The 13,054-nt window shown below is 50.5% G+C and overlaps 5 non-coding genes across 5 annotated transcripts; 3 read left to right on the top strand and 2 right to left on the bottom strand.

Annotated features, from left to right (window-relative positions):
* Nucleotides 1-9,266: 9,266 nt before the first annotated feature.
* Trnaq-cug (transfer RNA glutamine (anticodon CUG)) lies at nucleotides 9,267-9,338 on the top strand. Its single transcript has one exon. It is a non-coding gene; the product is annotated as a tRNA-Gln (tRNA).
* A 358-nt stretch (nucleotides 9,339-9,696) lies between these two features.
* Trnay-gua (transfer RNA tyrosine (anticodon GUA)) lies at nucleotides 9,697-9,785 on the bottom strand. Its single transcript is given in 2 exon segments — nucleotides 9,697-9,732; nucleotides 9,749-9,785. It is a non-coding gene; the product is annotated as a tRNA-Tyr (tRNA).
* A 248-nt stretch (nucleotides 9,786-10,033) lies between these two features.
* On the top strand, nucleotides 10,034-10,105 carry Trnaq-cug (transfer RNA glutamine (anticodon CUG)). Its single transcript has one exon. It is a non-coding gene; the product is annotated as a tRNA-Gln (tRNA).
* A 358-nt stretch (nucleotides 10,106-10,463) lies between these two features.
* On the bottom strand, nucleotides 10,464-10,552 carry Trnay-gua (transfer RNA tyrosine (anticodon GUA)). The gene is given in 2 exon segments: nucleotides 10,464-10,499; nucleotides 10,516-10,552. It is a non-coding gene; the product is annotated as a tRNA-Tyr (tRNA).
* A 248-nt stretch (nucleotides 10,553-10,800) lies between these two features.
* Nucleotides 10,801-10,872, top strand: Trnaq-cug (transfer RNA glutamine (anticodon CUG)). The gene has a single exon. It is a non-coding gene; the product is annotated as a tRNA-Gln (tRNA).
* The last annotated feature ends 2,182 nt before the right edge of the window (nucleotides 10,873-13,054 follow it).

The following is a 13,054-nucleotide window of genomic DNA, read 5'->3' as shown; positions in this document are numbered from 1 at the left end:
TCAATGCCCACAACCCTCTATGGGGTGGGACTGTCTCCGATGATCGTGGTCGGGCCGTGGAGCATGTGTTGGCTCAGCTCGACCTTAGCCTCTTAAACACCGGTGCTCCCACGCATTTCAGTGTGGCCCATGGCTCGTTCTCGGCCATCGATCTCTCTATTTGCAGCCCTGGACTTGTCCCATCCCTCCACTGGAGTGTGCATCCTGACCTGTGTGGTAGTGACCATTTTCCCATCTATTTGTCACTGCCACAGTGTCATTCTTCTGGGCGCTTGCCCCGCTGGGCTTTCCACAGGGCTGACTGGCCAGCTTTTACTTCCGCTGTAACCATTGCGTCTCCCCCACAGGGTGACATTGACGAGGTGGTCCGTGTTTTAACCACGTCCATCGTTTCAGCGGCCGAGGCTACCATCCCCCGTTCCTCTGGCCTCCCTCGGCGGAAGGCTGTCCCCTGGTGGTCGCCGGAGATTGCTGAGGCTATTCGCGACCGTAGGCGGGCTCTCCAGCGTCATAGGCGGCACCCGTCTCTGGAGACCCTCATCGCCTTTAAGAGGCTCCGTGCCTTCGCCCGTCGACTTATTGCACGGCGTAAGCAGGAGTGCTGGGAGAGGTACGTCTCCTCCCTGGGCTCCCGTGTCTCGTCCTCGCACGTGTGGTCCCGTATCCGGCGGATTTATGGCTCCCAGACCCCTGTGGGTGTCCCTGGGCTCTCCTTGGACGGCGCTGTCTGCACGGACGCTGCCGCCATTGCTGAACGGCTAGCCGCGCACTTTGCTCAGAGCTCTGCGACTGCATCCTATCCCCCCGCCTTTCGCTCTCTAAAGGAGCGAGCCGAGCGGACGCCGTTCTCATTCCACACGCGTCATTATGAAACATACAATGCTCCTTTCAGCGAGAGGGAACTCCTCGCTGCCCTCGCCGATTGCCCTGATACAGCACCAGGACCGGACTGCATCCATGCGCAGATGCTGAAGCATCTCTCCAGGGACTGCCAGACACACATCCTCGCCATCTTTAACCGCATTTGGAACGAGGGCGTGTTCCCGTCGCAATGGCGAGAGGGTCTTATTGTCCCCATCGTGAAGCCCGGTGCGGACCCACTGGCGGTGGACAGCTATCGTCCCATTACCCTCACCAACGTTTTGTGCAAATTGCTCGAACGTATGGTGGGGCGGCGTTTGTGTTGGGTCCTTGAGTCGCGCGGTCTCCTCGCTCCATCCCAGGGTGGCTTCCGTAGGGGCCGGTCTGCAGTGGACAATTTGGTGCGGCTGGAATCTGCTGTCCGTACGGCTTTTGCCCGACGTCAGCACCTTGTTGCTGTATTTTTCGATCTGCGGAAGGCGTATGACACCACGTGGAGGCATCACATCCTCGCCACGTTGCATGGGTGGGGTCTTCGTGGTCGGCTCCCGGCTTTTCTTCAAAGCTTTTTATTGCGCCGCTCTTTCCGGGTGCAAGTCGGTGCCACCTCTAGTTCCTCTTATATACAGGAAAATGGGGTCCCGCAGGGCTCGGTGTTGAGCGTCTCGTTATTTCTAGTGGCCATTAATGGTCTGGCTGCAGCAGTGGGGTCGTCGGTGTCTCCTTCTTTGTATGCCGACGACTTCTGCATCTCATTTAGCTCCACGACTACGGGAGTCGCCGAACGCAGGTTGCAAGTCGCCGTTCGCAAGGCAGCATCATGGGCTCTGGCTCATGGTTTTCAGTTCTCTGCTGCCAAGACTCGGGTTATGCACTTCTGCAGGCGTCGGACGGTCCACCCTCATCCTGAACTTTACCTCGACGGCCACCTGCTTGACGTGGTGGACACTTGCCGCTTCTTGGGACTCGTGTTTGATGCCCGGCTCACATGGGTTCCTCATGTTACTCAGCTGAAGCAAAAATGCTGGCGGCACCTCAACGCCCTCCGCTGCCTTAGCCACACGTCTTGGGGTGCAGATCGCTGCACGCTACTGCAATTGTACAGAGCCCTTGTGCAGTCCCGGCTTGATTATGGGAGCCTGGCCTATGGGTCTGCGTCACCCTCAGTGTTGAAGTTGTTAGACCCCATACACCACTGTGGGGTCCGGCTTGCAACTGGCGCTTTTCGTACGAGCCCCGTGGATAGTTTACTGGTGGAGGCCGGGGTTCCCCCGCTGCGGTTTCGCCGCCATCGACTGCTCGCCGACTATGCTGTCCACGTGCATTGCTCGCCAGGCCATCCCAATCGTCGCCTGCTTTTCCCTGCCATGGTCCTCCATCTGCCCGAACGGCGACCTAGGTCTGGGCTTTCCGTCGCTGTCCGAGTTCAGTCCCTGCTGTCGGACTTGGGTTCATTCCCTCTTCCGCCTCCCTTCCGGGTCCATGCACCTACGCCTCCCTGGTGTTTGTCCCGGCCGTCCGTCCGTCTGGACTTGGCACAGGGACCCAAGGACTCGGTTCCGCCTGTGGCCCTCCGTCGCCGATTTCTTGCTCTCCTCGCCTCATTTTCGGACTGTGAGACTGTCTACACTGATGGTTCCCTGGTTGATGGTCGCACTGCCTACGCCTTTGCTCACTCTGACCATGTTGAGCAACGCTCCTTGCCGGCTGGCTGCAGTATTTTTACTGCAGAGCTGGTGGCCATCTTGCGCGCTCTTGAGCACATGCGTTTCTGCTCAGGTAGGTCCGTTGTCATCTGCAGTGACTCCCTGAGCAGCCTTCAGGCCATCGACCGCTGCTATCCCTCCTCTCCTCTGGTGTCCTCCATTCAGGAGGCTGTTTCCGCCATTGCCCGTTCTGGTGGTTCAGTGGTCCTGGTTTGGACGCCCGGTCATGTTGGCATCCCAGGGAACGAACGTGTAGACAGGCTGGCCAAAGGGGCGATAGACGCCCCAGCTTTGGATATCGGCCTTACGGCTCGCGACCAGCAGCTGGTGTTGCGCCGTAAGGTACTTGGGATGTGGGCTGCTGAGTGGCGTGGCATGACAGCCCCGAATAAACTACGGGCTGTCAAGGGGACGACCGATGTGTGGCGTTCCTCCCTGCGGGCTTCTCGCAGGGACTCGGTAGTCCTATGTCGGCTGCGCATCGGCCATACCTACCTGACGCACGGCCATCTGTTGCGTCAGGAGGATCCCCCCTTGTGTCGGTGTGGGTCCCGGCTGACGGTCGGCCACATTTTGCTGGAGTGTCCCCGACTGCGCACACTCCGGTAATCTTTTAATCTCCCGGGCACTTTGGCTTTGGTTTTATCCGACGATGCCTCCATGGCTGATACCGTTTTAAATTTTATCCGTGGTAGTCCGTTTTATGGTTCGATTTAGGGAGGTCCTGCGCCTTTCCCTTTCTGTGTCTATTGTCCTTGTGTCTGTTGCTGTTCTGGTGTGCCGTGAGCTGGTTGACTCTTTCCCATTTTTGATCTCGTGGTCAGTCAACCAGTCTCCGGCCATCTTCCTTTCTTCTGTTTCTTTCTGTTTCTTTCTGTCTGGTGTTCCTATGTCCTGTTCTTGTCTGTAGTGTTTGTTGCTGGATTTGTGTGCTTTTAGCGCCTGGGGGGACGTCTCCTCCCCCTTTGGTTTTTATCTGCTTCGTCGATTTCCGGCTCGCCTGATTTTGGAATGGGGGACTGATGACCTTCGCTGTTTAGTCCCCCTTAAACATCCAACAACCACCACCACCGCCATTAATGGTCTGGCAGCAGCAGTGGGGTCGTCGGTGTCTCCTTCTTTGTATGCCGACGACTTCTGCATCTCATTTAGCTCCACGACTACGGGAGTCGCCGAACGCAGGCTGCAAGTCGCCGTTCGCAAGGCAGCATCATGGGCACTGACTCATGGCTTTCAGTTCTCTGCTGCCAAGACTCGAGTAATGCACTTCTGCAGGCGTCGGACGGTCCACCCTCATCCTGCACTTTGCCTCGACGGCCACCTACTTGAAGTGGTGGACACTTGCCGCTTCTTGGGACTCGTGTTTGATGCCCGGCTCACATGGGTTCCTCATGTTACTCAGCTGAAGCAAAAATGCTGGCGGCACCTCAACGCCCTCCGCTGCCTTAGCCACACGTCTTGGGGTGCAGATCGCCGCACGCTGCTGCGGTTGTACAGAGCCCTTGTGCAGTCCCGGCTTGATTATGGGAGCCTGGCCTATGGGTCTGCGTCCCCCTCAGTGTTGAAGTTGTTAGACCCCATACACCACTGTGGGGTTAGGCTTGCCACTGGCGCTTTTCGCACCAGCCCCGTGGATAGTCTACTGGTGGAGGCCGGGGTTCCCCCACTGCGGATTCGCCGCCATCGTCTGCTTGTCGACTATGCTGTCCACGTTCATTGCTCGCCAGATCATCCCAATCGTCGCCTGCTTTTCCCTGCTATGGTCCTCCATCTGCCCGAACGGCGCCCTAGGTCTGGGCTTTCCATAGCTGTCCGTGTCCAGTCCCTGCTGTCAGAACTGGGGTCATTCCCTCTTCTGCCTCCCTTCCGGGTCCGTACACCTACGCCTCCCTGGTGTTTGTCCCGGCCGTCCGTCCGTCTGGACTTGGCACAGGGACCCAAGGACTCGGTTCCGCCTGTGGCCCTCCGTCGCCGTTTTCTTGCTCTCCTCGCCTCATTTTCGGACTGTGAGACTGTCTACACTGATGGTTCCCTGGTTGATGGTCGCACTGCCTACGCCTTTGCTCACTCTGACCATGTTGAGCAACGCTCCTTGCCGGCTGGCTGCAGTATTTTTACTGCAGAGCTGGTGGCCATCTTGCGCGCTCTTGAGCACATGCGTTTCTGCTCAGGTAGGTCCGTTGTCATCTGCAGTGACTCCCTGAGCAGCCTTCAGGCCATCGACCGCTGCTATCCCTCCTCTCCTCTGGTGTCCTCCATTCAGGAGGCTGTTTCCGCCATTGCCTGTTCTGGTGGTTCAGTGGTCCTGGTTTGGACCCCCGGTCATGTTGGCATCCCAGGGAACGAACGTGTAGACAGGCTGGCCAAAGGGGCGATAGACGCCCCAGCTTTCGAGATCGGCCTTATGGCTCGCGACCAGCAGCTGGTGTTGCGCCGTAAGGTACTTGGGATGTGGGCTGCTGAGTGGCGTGGCATGACAGCCCCGAATAAACTGCGGGCTGTCAAGGAGACGACCGATGTGTGGCGTTCCTCCCTGCGGGCTTCTCGCAGGGACTCGGTAGTCCTGTGTCGGCTGCGCATCGGCCATACATACCTGACGCACGGCCATCTCTTGCGTCAGGAGGATCCCCCCTTGTGTCAGTGTGGGTCCCGGCTGACGGTCGGCCACATTTTGCTGGAGTGTCCTCGACTGCGCACACTCCGGCAATCTTTTAATCTCCCGGGCACTTTGGCTTTGGTTTTATCTGACGATGCCTCCATGGCTAATGACGTTTTAAATTTTATCCGTGGTAGTCCTTTTTATGGTTCGATTTAGGGAGGTCCTGCGCCTTTCCCTTTCTGTGTCTTTTGTCCTCGTGTCTGTTGCTGTTCTGGTAGGCCGTGAGATGGTTGACTCTTTCCCTTTTTTGATCTCGTGGTCAGTCAACCAGTCTCCGGCCCTCTTCCTTTTTTCTGTTTCTTTCTGTCTGGTGTTCCTCTGTCCTGTTCTTGTCTGTAGTGTTCGTTGCTGCATTTGTGTTCTTTTAGCGCCTGGGGGGACGTCTCCTCCCCTTTGGTTTTTCTCTGCTCCGTAGATTTCCGGCTCGCCTGATTTTGGAATGGGGGACTGATGACCTTCGCTGTTTAGTCCCCCTTAAACATCCAACAACCACCACCACCACTTTTAGGGATAAGCACAATTGTGCATTCCTTAAAGGCAAGTGGTATAGGCTTCCCTTGAAAAACTTCGTTCACTAATTGGGTGATTTTGTCCCCGATGATGTGCCAATAGCTCCTGTAAAATTCAATGGGTAATCCGTCAGGACCAGGGGACTTCCTGATCGGCGAGTGGCAGACAATCTCCAAAACATCTTTATTACTAAATTCCAAAGAAATGGTGTCATTGTCTTCTCTAGTTATAGTAGAGGAAATGGCACTAAACAATTCGTCATAGCAGTCGTCATGAGTAGCCGCTGACGTGTAGGTGTCAACAAAATAGTCGTGTAGTGCCTTGATAATCTCTCGCTGGGTGTCGACAGTCGTGCCATCACCGAGTTTCAGGGCCTCAATAAAAGTCCTCCTTCTGTTCTTAGCATGTTTAACAAGGTGGTATAGAGCGGCTGTTTCATCGTCCCTGACCGACTTCACTTTAGATTTGATCTTAAGACCTTCCAGTTGCATCCTCTTAAGATTGATTAATTTCGCCTTTATTTTGCGAATGTCGTCTATTCTGGTGTTCGCGGCGTCGGCTCTATCACAGAGGTCGCGTAAGATAGTGTAGTAGAACTCCATCGTCTTCTTTATCGCGGCTGCTCTGTCAATACCGAAGAATATAACAACTTTTCGCAGTTTGGGTTTTGCATGCTGAGTCCACCACGCTATGGTGCTACGAAAGTTTGTGGTAGTGCGCAAGCACTGCTCCCAAGCGCGTCGCACCGCCGTCTCTAGGTCAGCATCCGTTAATAAGGAGACGTTCAAGTTCCATTGATTTTTATACCAACGCGTTGGTTGTGGCAGCAAATTCAGGCACGCAACGACACCACTGTGATCAGAGAAGCTGGAGGGTATTGTTTCAATTTGTAACAAGACATTCTCTAAAACGTCGGAAACATAAATCCTGTCAATTCTGCTGCAGGAATTCGCGACGATGTGTGTGAATCGTACCAAGGTCGGGTACCTAATTTCCCACGCGTCTTTCAGTTTGAGGTCGGTCACGAGACGCTTTAATTCAGGCGAATAATTAAAATTCGGGGACTGATCTTTCTGGGATAAAACACAATTAAAATCACCTCCAATGATAACACGTTCGGGATTTTTCCGTAACAAATAGATGATTTGTTCCTTAAAAAAGTTTGCTCGTTCCGCTCTATAGGTACTGCCAGAAGGCGCGTACAAGTTAATGATGGTGACGCCAAAAACGGTGACACCCACACCTCTACCGGAATCTAACTTGTCAACCTGAGTGACGGGAATGCCTTCTCTAAGTAAGATGGCAGTCCCCACGTTCGAGTCGGGGGAAAAATTTGTAAGAGCAACAAAACCAGGAAGAGTTAAGTGTGGCATGGCCACCTCCTGCAAAAGAGCGATATCTGTGCCCGACTCATAGAGATATTGTTTTAAGGCACTCAGTTTCACCTCCGACCGGATTTTATTAATATTTAATGTCGTGATCGTATAGGCTTGCGACATAATGACAGTTCGTTGGAGAGGCGGAAGGAGCAAATATCTTTAAAGGGCAACATCTTCATGCCATTCCATATTTGTGGCCGGGAAATTCGTGTCTGTGACGTCACTGAGTTGTACTCTTGCGTCTTTGTTCTTACTCTTTTTACGCACAGCATTTACATTAGGTTGCACTCGGATCCTGGGGCGGACACTGTGGAGCACCTCCGCAGCCGGCGGCGTGGGAGGGTCGTGGGTGATGTCAAGCTGCTCTCCCGGCACATCCCTCGAAGGGATCGCACGCGGCGACACCGCCGGCGAGCGAGCAGCTGAACTATCACTCGCACTATCAGCCTGTTTGGCAACATTCTCTGCCCGCAACGGTTTGTTGTCACCGACAGACCCGGACAGCTGTGTTTGTATTATTTCCTGGAGTTGTTGACATTCCCCTTGTTGTGAGTCCTGAACCGAAGCGGCTGCCACGTGATGTGTACCGTCGGCGCTCAGAGGTGTTTGTATACCACCATCACAGGCCTCTGTTTGTGTACTTCCTGCAGGAATGTGAGCCACACGTACAGGTTGGTCGGCCGGAGTTGGCTGCCGCGGAAGGTCTAAGGCACTAGCCAGCGGCAACTGCTTAACTTCCGCGGAAGTATCGGCACTTGAAATTGTGGCAGGAGAAGCGTCCACAATAGCCTCACCGATTGGAGCTTTCGCTTCCGAGCCGGATTCCCGATCGTCCTTTTTCGCGGTCTCATGCGCACTAGAGGTGTCGGTATCAGAGCCACTGCTGTCACAAGTTCTGCGCCTCTTATTGGGCGCGGCATCGAGTTTTGCAGGGGGCAACGCACCTTTGTCTCTCCGAACCAGAACCGGAAACTCATCAGAACGAATTTCTTGTTGCTGTTCCGAATGCATTTCAGAACTAGGGAGCCCAATCTCTGTCATCGGCTTGGCTGCCACTACATCCGCCAAAGTAAGCCTTTTACGCTGCTGGAGGGAATTCTTTAACACAAACATGCGCCTGGGGCAGTCTTGACGCAAGTGACCACTCTCATTACAGATATGACAGGTCGGTATTTGGCCAATGTAAGTAACGTGAGCCTTATAGTCACAAACAAGTATATGGGATGGAATATTCTGCTCGACATGCATTTCTACAGATCGAACGCCACTGTAACATTGCAACCTATGTTGACTTGACCACCGTTCATGTCGAATCTGTTTAACGTCACCGAATTTAGACAGTACCTCCTTTAGATAACAGTTTTCTACTTCAGGGGGTAAGTTAAAAATACGCACGTTCGTGTAGTCTACATCGGCATTGGAAATGAGCACTGTACTTACAGAGTCGTCCCGGTGTCGGAAAATAGCACTTCCTCCGTGCTTCGTCATGATCTTCACCAGTAATACAGGATTCAGTAATTTAACAAAGAAACAATACTGCTCGGTATCATAATAGGCGGTGTGCACTTGGTCAGATGTAATCCCAATAACATCAACGATCCAGTCATGTATCTCCAGTGAACTCGGTTGCACAGATCGGGTGGACTTGTCGAAATCAAAACGGAGTGTACACTTTCGCGGAAATAACCTGGACATTGCAGCAGATAGCGACCGGTTAACCCGCTACAATAAGACCGCAACAAAAATACAAATGGAAAACGATATAAACTGCAGAATAACACAACACTTGCAAAACAGAAATATGAGTTCAAAACACGCCTTGTGAACACGCGGTGGAGCGGAGCACTGACACGTCCGACCAGCACGGTGCCGCAAGCGCGACTTCCAACTGAGCTACCAGAGGCTCTGCATACTTTCTTATTCGTACTGATTGCTTTACGTCCGTCCCTGTCTTTCGTTTCCTCACACTGCTACTCAGCGCTGCCATATAGACGCACAGGAAATGCAGTCATCGGCTGCAAGTGCAAACATTGCCCAGATTAAGTTTTATAATGCTCGATCGTGTCAATTAGGTTAAAAAATGCAAGTAGGAAGTGTGTGAAGTACGTCAGAACACTGCTAAGTGTATTTACGAGTCCCATTCTCCTGTCTGGTTCCATGGTGTAACGGTTAGCACTCTGGACTCTGAATCCAGCGATCCGAGTTCGAATCTCGGTGGAACCTTCGTTTAGTCTAAATTTTCTGTAATAAGCGTTTCTCGCCGATGAAGTAGCAGCGATAGGCTCAGGGGTGTAGTTTCTACGTTTGTATTAAAAACGAGATGTCTATGAAACGGCTGAATATTGGTGCGACTATGTGACCTATATAGCACATTAAACGAGTAATGCCTGTAAGAGCAAGCAATTTTACTATAATTCGAAGAAATATCATTATCCTACGAAGGCTAAGAATCCCATGATTATCAACTAGCTACTAGAAGCTGAGCAAATGAATTTCCTTTAAAATAGGTTTAAAACATAGGGAGGTTCTGACCGAGTGGGCATGCTCTGGAGCCTCTTTGCTCCTGAGATTAGAAAAACAGTCCTCTGGGCCGGATTTGAACCAGCGACCTATGGATAACTGTGAATCCTCCACTACAGTCCACCGCTCTACCAACTGAGCTACCAGAGGCTCTGCATACTTTCTTATTCGTACTGATTGCTTTACGTCCGTCCCTGTCTTTCGTTTCCACACACTGCTACTCAGCGCTGCCATATAGACGCACAGGAAATGCAGTCATCGGCTGCAAGTGCAAACATTGCCCAGATTAAGTTTTATAATGCTCGATCGTGTCAATTAGGTTAAAAAATGCAAGTAGGAAGTGTCTGAAGTACGTCAGAACACTGCTAAGTGTATTTACGAGTCCCATTCTCCTGTCTGGTTCCATGGTGTAACGGTTAGCACTCTGGACTCTGAATCCAGCGATCCGAGTTCGAATCTCGGTGGAACCTTCGTTCAGTCTAAATTTTCTGTAATAAGCGTTTCTCGCCGATGAAGTAGCAGCGATAGGCTCAGGGGTGTAGTTTCTACGTTTGTATTAAAAACGAGATGTCTATGAAACGGCTGAATATTGGTGCGACTATGTGACCTATATAGCACATTAAACGAGTAATGCCTGTAAGAGCAAGCAATTTTACTATAATTCGAAGAAATATCATTATCCTACGAAGGCTAAGAATCCCATGATTATCAACTAGCTACTAGAAGCTGAGCAAATGAATTTCCTTTAAAATAGGCTTAAAACATAGGGAGGTTCTGACCGAGTGGGCATGCTCTGGAGCCTCTTTGCTCCTGAGATTAGAAAAACAGTCCTCTGGGCCGGATTTGAACCAGCGACCTATGGATAACTGTGAATCCTCCACTACTGTCCACCGCTCTACCAACTGAGCTACCAGAGGCTCTGCATACTTTCTTGTTCGTACTGATTGCTTTACGTCCGTCCCTGTCTTTCGTTTCCACACACTGCTACTCAGCGCGCCCATATAGACGCAGAGGAAATGCAGTCATCGGCTGCAACTGCAAACATTGCCCAGATTAAGTTTTATAATGCTCGATCGTGTCCATTAGGTTAAAAAATGCAAGTAGGAAGTGTCTGAAGTACGTCAGAATACTGCTAAATGTATTTACGCGTCCCTTGCTCGTGTCTGGTTCCATGGTGTAACGGTTAGCACTCTGGACTCTGAATCCAGCGATCCGAGTTCGAATCTCGGTGGAACCTTCGTTTAGTCTAAATTTTCTGTAATAAGCGTTTCTCGCCGAGGAAGTATCAGCGATAGGCTCAGGGATTTAGTTTCTACGTTTGTGTGAAAAACGAGACGTCTATGAAACGGCTGAATATTGGTGCGACTATGTGACCTATATAGCACATTAAACGAGTAATGCCTGTAAGAGCAAGCAATTTTATGATAATTCGAAGAAATATCATTATCCTACGAAGGCTAAGAATCCCATGATAATCAACTAGCTATTACAAGCTGAGCAAATGAATTTCCTTTAAAATAGGTTTAAAACATAGGGAGGTTCTGACCGAGTGGGCATGCTCTGGAGCCTCTTTGCTCCTGAGATTAGAAAAATAGTCCTCTGGGCCGGATTTGAACCAGCGACCTATGGATAACTGTGAATCCTCCACTACAGTCCACCGCTCTACCAACTTTTTTTTTTTTTTTTTTTTTTTTTTTTAGTGACAGGATTCGAACCTGCAATCTTCGGATCCGAAGTCCGACGCCTTATCCATTTTTTTTATTTTTTTTTATTTTTTAATTTTTTTTTTTTTTAATTCTTTTTAGGGCCTCCCATCTCCCCTTCTAGCCCTTCCATGCGCTCTCCTTCATGCGCCTTCTTCGGCGAGCTTCATTGCTAAAATCAAATGAAATACTCCTTTGCAAGTAAGGGAATCCATATCAAACGTGGTGAGAAAAGTAAATGTCTCCATCCAAATGAACTTATTTTGTAACGTTGGATGGTTGTTCAAAATAACTGAAAATAATCTGGTGAAAATTGTGGATAAAGAAAGAAAAATTAATGGTTAACTGAGAAACGTAGGCTTCTTAAGGACACACACAATACAAGACACTGATCTCTTTCTAAGCATAGGCATAGAATGCAAGGCTTTTTCAGGGTTCTGCGAAGGCCTTCACGGCTACCGTAGCGGCCCTGGGGCCCACGAAGTCCCCACCGTACGTCGCCCTTAGCAGCAATCCCCTACTTTGGCATCGCAAAATCCGATATTTTATCCGCTATTCGTCATTGCGTACGTCATCCGATGCCTTGTTTGTCAAATAATATTTTTAGCATGTTACCATACAAGGTCTTGTGGTGTCGTTGTCCACATATTTTATAATATTCCAGTAATAGATGTTGCTCATAGTCCAGTACGTCGGGCAGGCCGAGGTTATTAATGACATAATTGACATAGTTCCCCAGTAGCCATAGGGTAACATTATTCTTTTGAATAGGGAAAGCAACGCTTTCGGGGTTGACGAGAATGTCGACAGTAAGGTGTCTGCCGTCGTTCCTATTGATAAACGCCACCTGTTGGCGGACTCTGTCCCAAATGACCTGGTAGCCGTTGCATATGAGACGATGCCGGAGGGTGTCTATCACATTACAACGTGGACACTGATTTGTGTCACTCAATCCTATAGACTGTAATCTTTCATTTGTGGCAACGGTATTATTGACAACCTTGTACCAGGCACCGCGCACATTGGTGGACAGTACTTTATTGTTTATATTCTTCCATATATTTTGCCAATTTCGGGTGGGATATTTTGATTCCATTCTGTTACGGTTGTCCTTTGTAGTAAGACAATCCATGATGAAACTACAGTTTCTTTTGGTCCTATCCGCGACAATGCAGTGCAGATAACTGAGTTCTAAATAGTAGAATCTGATGTGCTGCAATTTGTAAGAGATTTTACTTATGTTAATAGGTGGTTCCATACTCTCCGGTGTAAGGATTCGGAAAAGTTTCGATGATAAATTATTGTGGCGGTCTTCTAAAAGCTGAAGTGTACGCTTGATATAAAGAGCCGTAGTTTTGCGGCGGATATCGGTCAGTCCGAGGCCTCCTTCTCGCGGTTTTAAAGTTATAGTACTGGCCGCCACTTTAAATATCTCACCTCTCCAAACATACTTGCAGATGAAGCTCATGATGGTTTTGGATATCGCTTTAGGTATCGGCAGTATTTGACCTACATATACTGCTTTCGAAAGGACAGCGCAGTTGATTAATTGCACCCTTTGGATAATGTTCAAGTCTCTAAGTCGGTTCATTATTAAAGTACCTCGAATACTATGTAAGACCTTCTTCCAGTTGAATGTCGTTGTTTGCAGGGGGCATCGGTAGAACCTCACACCTAACGCAGTGTGATGGTCTACAGACCTGGCCCATTCGAGGG

This window comes from Schistocerca serialis, chromosome 2 (assembly GCF_023864345.2).
Source record: "Schistocerca serialis cubense isolate TAMUIC-IGC-003099 chromosome 2, iqSchSeri2.2, whole genome shotgun sequence".
Lineage (NCBI taxonomy): Eukaryota > Metazoa > Arthropoda > Insecta > Orthoptera > Acrididae > Schistocerca > Schistocerca serialis.
This window is presented reverse-complemented; position numbering and strand designations above follow the sequence as displayed.